Source organism: Bacillus rossius, chromosome 1 (assembly GCF_032445375.1).
Source record: "Bacillus rossius redtenbacheri isolate Brsri chromosome 1, Brsri_v3, whole genome shotgun sequence".
NCBI lineage: Eukaryota > Metazoa > Arthropoda > Insecta > Phasmatodea > Bacillidae > Bacillus > Bacillus rossius.
In genome coordinates this window covers 329,824,404-329,832,069 of record NC_086330.1, presented here as the reverse complement: position 1 = coordinate 329,832,069, position 7,666 = coordinate 329,824,404, and positions in this window count along the sequence as shown.

Below are 7,666 nucleotides of genomic sequence, written 5' to 3'. Positions count from 1 at the left end.
CCTTATATTATGTTAAACACTTAATGACATCAAAAAACTGAACTGTCCATTAGAATGGAAAAGCTAAGTTGCATATTATTTTAATTTCCTTCTGAAAAAAAGTTACTTTGGAGCCTTTGTACATGTCTAATATTATATACGTATTACTTACTCAAATTTATATACTTAATGGTTTCAGTCACATTCAGCGGCATATAAACACAAATCTGGTTCTGAGAAACGGAAAAATAAAAGAAAGATCGAATTACAAACAGCGGCTTCGAATCCAAAGCAATCCAGGCTTTCCTTCACGTCTACATCTCAATAGCTTGAAGATCCTCAAAATCGGAGCGAAACGCAACCAGGTTAATAGATTTAATTTAATACAGTTGTTTTCTTTTCTAATTTAACAAATCTTTACATATTTCCTAGTTTTACCTGTAGTTTCACTTTTTAATTCCTTTTTTATATTCTAAAATCTGTAAAAATTACCTGTTTTAAGCCAAAGTTACGTCTTTTTATATATTTTTTCAGTTGTATGAATTTTAAGCTACAGATAGGCACGGAATATTTTAGAGAATGCTCAATTTTTAGAAATCTTAATGTATTTTATACAAAAGTCCTGGCTGATTAGCTCATTAATGCTCAGCCCAAACCCTCGGACCTAGATAGCTGAACTTTTGTAATGAGGCTCTCTTTACTCGTATTGTTGTAGAGGAAAAAAGGCGGATTAGTTATTAAATTTACGAAACCATGCAACCGATTTCAATGAATTTTTGTGAATGTGTATAGCTATCAAATATGTATATACAATATTTTATTTTTATAGGGCCCTCATCATCATCATCATCATCATCAATATATGAGTCAGACGAAAAATTAGATTCGGTTTCGAATGCAAGTAGTTCAGAACAGAGCATGGCAGAGGCGGCTGTAACGATACTAATCACGCAGGACACAGCATCACAAGAAACAAATGCATGCATTTCTAATCTTAAAGACAGAATTACTTCAATTTCTAGCGATACCGGAGCTAGTGCAAATATCGATAGCGTTGCGCTAAAGCCACATACATTTACAGACGATGATTACAGTGAAATTTCAAAAACTTTCTGAATTTTCTCCGCCAAGACAAAAGGCTACGACTGCTGAGAAATTAAGTTTCTTATCTGTTCACCCTATCCAACCTTCGGGTGATGAAAACAGTTTGCCTTTTGATGGAAATTGGGTTTACTACCGAAAGTTAATAACATGAAATTTAATTCGACGAGAATCTGTCTCTTATTCTCTTGAATTAAATAAGCTATTTTGTGCTGCCTGCATGTGTTTTGCGTCTGACGACACAAAAAAAAAAAGGAGGACGAAGTCCATTTATTGGTGGTGTTACTCCGACCAAAAAATATATTTATGAGCAACTTGTCAAACACGAGAAAGCCACAGTCATCAGTTAGCCGTGGTCGCCTTGCTTACAGGAAAAAAAGGGGGGAAATGTGGAACAAAATCTCACGCGAAAGAATATGCAAGAGATTTCCAATAGGCGTCTGGTCCTGAAAAGAATAATTGATATAATACTATTTATATCTAAACAAGGCATTGCTTATCGTGGAAAAAGTGAGGCCTTGTACTCATTAACGGATATTGCTGATGACAACCAGAAACAGAATCACGGAAACTTTTTAAATTTATTTGTCCTGTTGTCGAAGTATGATCCAGTTCTTAAGGCCCACATATCCGAGGCAATTACTGAAAGTAAAAAAGAAAAGACTCAGGAAAAGGTAAGGGTCGAGGTAGGCTTGTTACCTTTTTGTCAAAAACCACTATAAATTAATTAATAAATATATGTGCACGTCAAGTCAAACAAGAAATCGTTATAGAAATCTGCCGTCCGCCGCGGTCTCGTGTTAGAGGTCGGGCGCAGGTCCTAGCGGGGTGGCTGGCTTTCTTAGAGATTTCTGATCGGGGGGGGGGGGGGGGGGGGGGGGGCAGGCTAGCTCGGTGTCTAACCGTGTGATGGTCGTGGGTTCGTTGCCCCAGCGTGGTCCGCTAGAACCGTCGGCGGTGATGGAATTTGGTTCCTGATTAGGTTGGGTTGTTTAGGTTAATTTACATACACTGTTCTGGTTGTTCTAAGGGTCGCACGTCGCGCACGGGAGGTGCGGGGTGGACGTTTTATTGTTCAAGATTTACACTGGTTCATTACATTGGGCGCGAGGTTTATTCGGCGGTACATGACTGCCAGTGAGGCGTCGGAACACGTAGAAGTTTTGGTTACACTATTATTACAATTACACTTGACAAAACGGCACCCTGTGGTGCTCTTACGTACACGATTACACTGCACACGTTATCTTAGAGGGACACCTGCGTGCCTCTACGTGTGTTTACTTATTAAGTCCTCACGCCAGTCGCAGTCGAGGGAGAGCGTTCGATTAGCGTCGGCTAATCTCGCAATCGGTAACTTGCGACGCGCGGGCCCACCTGTGTGGACCGCGGCTCGCTACTAAATTAAAAACACGTCTACGATTGGATGTAGCCTGTGCCTGTGCACTGGGCGATTAATTAAAGTTCTGGGGTGGCGGGAGACGGCTTGTACCGTATACTGCACGGCCCCACGTAATGCTTTGTGTGGGGCGTGTTAAATTGACGCGGCTGGGTTAGGCCCTACACCGGAAAAGGACCGGGCGCACACGGGGAGTATTTAAAAAAAGGTTTCGGTTGTGACTATAATTACCAGATGGACGTTCGGTGAACACAAAGAGATGCTGGCTCCCCGTGGGACGTGCGTCCGTCCCGGTCCGCGAGTCGCGCTGTACTGGCGTGCAGCCCTGGCGCGAGGGGAGGGGTGAGCTCCCTGTCGCGCCAGAGTTTCTAAAGTTCCGTTATTCGTAAAAAATTACATTAATAATAAAAAGCAAGTGGCTCTAAATTCATACAATAAAACTTAATGATTAACTTAATATCTATATATGTTTTAGAATTGACATTTGATAAGTTTGTCTAAAATAAGTTTGAATATTAGAGTCAAGCTGGAGACTGTCTGTTTCTTGATAACTACTCTAGTGGCGAATGATAATGCTAATTTGGGGCGGTTTGCGTTACGTCACACATTTCACTACTGAATTTAGGCTGAAGGCCGCAAGGGTTGCACTCACAGCTGTTTTAGTAGAAAACTACACGTGAGTGACCCGGGCACTCCTACGTCGCACTCTATTAGTTAGGGGCTTTTGTTTTTGTTTCTGATTAATTTATTATTGTGTGGGGAATTTTGTAGGTACGGGGAGTGCGTTGCATGTGTAATTAAAATGGTTCGCTATTCTCTACCTTGGGCTGCGGTCCGCTCACTTGACTCAGGTGGGCCATGGCTAGGGGTGCTTTCCGTTAGCGGAGCCGAGTACTGGCGGGTGCAGGTCGGGCTTTGGGGTGGCCTTCGGCCGTACGATGTCAAATCCAGGTGGCGAAATCTTTTAGCCTCAATGTGGATTCTTGTCAGGATGTTGGTGTTGTTGACCAGACTGCAATTTGCGTACGCTATGTTAACAATGGGATCCCACAAAAACGGATGCTCAGCATGGTCCCTGTCCAGAAATCAACAGGAAAAGATTACCGAGCTCTTGTAAGCAATGAAGTAGCCTAGTTAGGCTTAGATTTGCAAGATCTTATGAGCGTGTCATTTGATGGCGCCAAAAATATGGCAGGCAGGTATAATGGTCTTCAAGCAAAATTGAAGGAAGAAGTGCCAAAATTAATTTTCACGCATTTTTATGCTTATGTTTTAAACTTAGTACTAACAGGCGCGACGTCAAGCTGTACTGCAGCAAATAATTTGTTTAGGCTCTTGGAGTCTACCAGTGCATTCATTCATGAATCGTTTAAGCGCAAATCTCTATGGGTGGACAAAATTTCAGAATTAACAGCTGGACAAGACAAATTGAGACGATTACAGAATATTGGAAAAACCAGATGGTGGGCTAAAGACAAAGCCTTGACCACTATTATGGAGAAAACTCGATACGTCGCGTTAATAAAAACTTTAAGTGCCATATCTTCGAGCACGGAGTTAGAGCCAAAGGTTTCGTTCCAAGCAAAGGTATTGATGGATCCTTTTTTGAAATTTGAAACTATCCTGAAAGCCTTCACATTCAAGAAAATGTTTGACCTATCAACCCCAGTACGCCAATATCTCCCAACCCCTACATTGGATTATCTTAAAGCTTGGGGATTCATCAAATGTTTAGATATGAATTTACGAAGATATTAAGATACTTTTGATGATGTTTTCAAAGCTGCAAGCTTATTTGCATCCGATGTTCAAAGACTTGATGCACGCCGAAAACATTGATCTCGACATACAAACCATGTTGCAGTTACGAAGTATTTCTAAAAAACCGAAGAAACATGATGAGTTATACCAAGATGAAGCAACATTATTGGCTACAAACTCCAAATAGATTCTATTCTATTTCTATCTACAAAGTCATCATTAATACAGCTTTAGTTAAAATAACGAAAAATTCATCTGCAACGAAGATTTAATGAAAGATGCCGCTTGTTTGGACCCGAAAAACTTCAATAAAATCAACGAAAATGGGGTTCCTAATGACGCACTAAAGTCTCTCGCATCAATTGCAAATGTCGATCGAGTGTTGCTGTCAAAAGAACTGAAATCTTTTGCAAATAATTTTAATGAACTGTCTAAAACTATTTGGAATGAGCACATTTCACCTAGGCAACATAAGCAAGACTCAGATTCACAAAGTGAAGAAGACGACGAAGATGTCTTAGACTTAGACCAAACAGCAAAGGACGCCATGTGTTTTTTCAGAAGTGGTTTGGACGTCTGTCAAAGTTGCATACCATGTGCATGTAAACTTTTATCACAGTATAACATGCATATCAGCATGTACACCACCTTATACGTATGTTGCATATTGTGTAATTCTCACAATTTTTTCACGCAAGTGACTTGTGAGAGACGATTTTCAGCGTCGAAGCGCATTAAAACGGGCAAGAACTGTTGGATTCGTTGATTATATTAAACACAGAATCGGATCTAATCAAGGATGGCGAGAACAGCAGCTTTTACGATTGTGTCATTAAATGCTTAGCTGAAAGTTATCCTCTTTTAGAAAAAAATTTGATCGGCTAGCTTTATATATTATTTGTTATACTTATTATTTTATTTTATTATTGATTGAGATAGCCAACAGCTTAAATTTAATATACATGTTTGAATTCTGTTATACATAATACAAAAGCCAATAATAGGACATCATTGCCAAAGTAACCAAGCACTCAATGGTTGCTATTTTATGTAAGTGTAATTTTAAAACAAAAACAATATTTAAAGTTATGTAGTAGGTAATGTACATGTGTATTAAATACTAGGAAAATAAAATAACATACAGCCCATTAATGTTAGAGGAGAGACTATATAATTAATATAAGTCTCTTGTGTCAAACAATTTACAAAGAACGCATTTCTTAAATGTGTGTTTAATATAATTAATAATTATTGGAATATCTCTCAGGTTACTATACTTTGACCTTGAACTGAGCTCGAGTTATATGAAACTCGCCTATTAAGGGAGGTCCTTTTATACTGGTAGTGGGTAACCTGATGTGCTATTGTCCGTACCTAATAATTTATTACATTGTTTATAATTAAATTATATATTTTATCTCAATTTGTGCATCTCAGTATTTTCCGATAGTATCCCATCTACCATCATCTAGTCTGGGGCCTCGGGCTTGTGGTCAGCCACCCGGGCCTTCCGGCCCAGTCCGACCCTGCGTCTCGTTGCGGTAACCTGTGTCCGCCGATACGCGCAATGTCTGATTTCGCGGAAACAATAAAAACACTTATATACAATTTAACTATTTACAATAACGCTAAAACGCGTAACCCGCGTGGTCGTGCAGTCTCGATTCCCCTTGACACGATCTCACCCGTCGGTGCTCTTGGCTCTGCGTCTCACCGTACGACCACCTCGCCCCCTCGTTTAACCGCCAGATGCCAACTGCCCCCTCCTGCCGCGTCACTGCCTCTCCGCCCGTCCTCCCTCCCCCCCCCCCCCTAAACGACACGTGCAGCGCTCGAAGAGATTCCGGGTGTTGGCCTCGGCTTCGACGCTCGGTGACAGTTAACGTAAAATATTTACATAATATTTTAGAAACACGTATAACAATAATTACAAAAGTTTACAGAAAAAATAATACATAAAATAATATACATTACACGTTATTAAATATAAAAGTATGTTCCTCATAACACACAATCACTGCACGGGGCAGGGGAGGATCAGGAGTTGGCGCAGCATAACGGACTTTATGAGCATGGGAGACACTTGGGTCGACGTCAAGTTAACTATAAAATATAGCACTGGAGAAATTTTCCAGACGAGTAGAGCTATGTGCTAGTATATCGAAAAACTGTGATGCTATAAAGTGAAAAACGTTGCAGAACAAAAAAAAGTGGCAGCACAATAAGCGAACTATGTTGAAAGAAACCAGAACAAATTGGAAACTAGGAAAATTATCGGCATTATCAATTAAAGAAAGCTAGGCGAGAAAAACATTTTTTTTTGGTCTCGTCAGCCAAAGAGAGAAGTTTTCACATAAATCTCACGCTTAGTCGCCTCGATAACTATGCACTTTTTTTTTCTGGAGTGGAAGCTGTTAAAATAAACAGAACAATAATATAGCATAAATACCTAATCGAGAGTAACGGAACATCGAAAGGGGTTGCTATTTTAAACTTCCAAAAATCTTGCATTTTTTTATACTGTCAATATGCACACAGTTGTTCATAATTTGTGTAACATTCCCATTGAATTATTGTAATGTTTCTTCAATGTTCCTGCATCGAAATGTCTTCTGAAGTTACCTATATAACCAGCATAATTAAATTTACTATGATTTGCCCGCAAAGAGTCGGAATTTTAATTAGAGCCAGCTGCTATAATTTATATTCCAATCACCTTCAAGTTCAAATACTTTAACAGGAGAATATATTAATATTATCGTTATAATTTGTAGCATTTTCCGAAAACAAATTCAGCATTAAATATGCTGCCACACTAACAAATTTTCGTTGTTAACTACATTTTGTAAACAGTTGAGGGGATTTATTGGATGAAATACGGACATAAATATTCCCTACCAAATAAATTGGACATTTAATTATAAACGTTGAACTTGGCTAGCTCAAACTTTCCAATTTTAATCTCATTTGAATCTTGCAACGCGGGATGAAAATTTTGAATTTGTTACTTATCCATTCATTTTTTTTTAAATATTTGTAAATTTATTTTGTATCAAAACACATTACCTAATAAATTAATTTTTCATTTGACGTACCGTAATTATTTCATTTCTATAACCTCTTTGACCACTGTCATGTTTATTCACTATTTTCAAGATATGCAATGACGGAAGCAATCATAATTACATTTAGCAAAATAATAATTCGCTAATTCCATTTAACATTAAACAACCCACCTTATAGTGATCGAAATGTTTATGAAACAAACACAGTTGCGGCAGTGATGTCATAGCCATCCAAAATCATTTATAAAATTGATGAAAACGAAACTGATTGAAACTACCAATACCTATTAACTTGGATCATTCGAGTAAATGTTTTAATGTGCTTTCTAACGAAACAAATTTTGAAAAATTACACAATGTC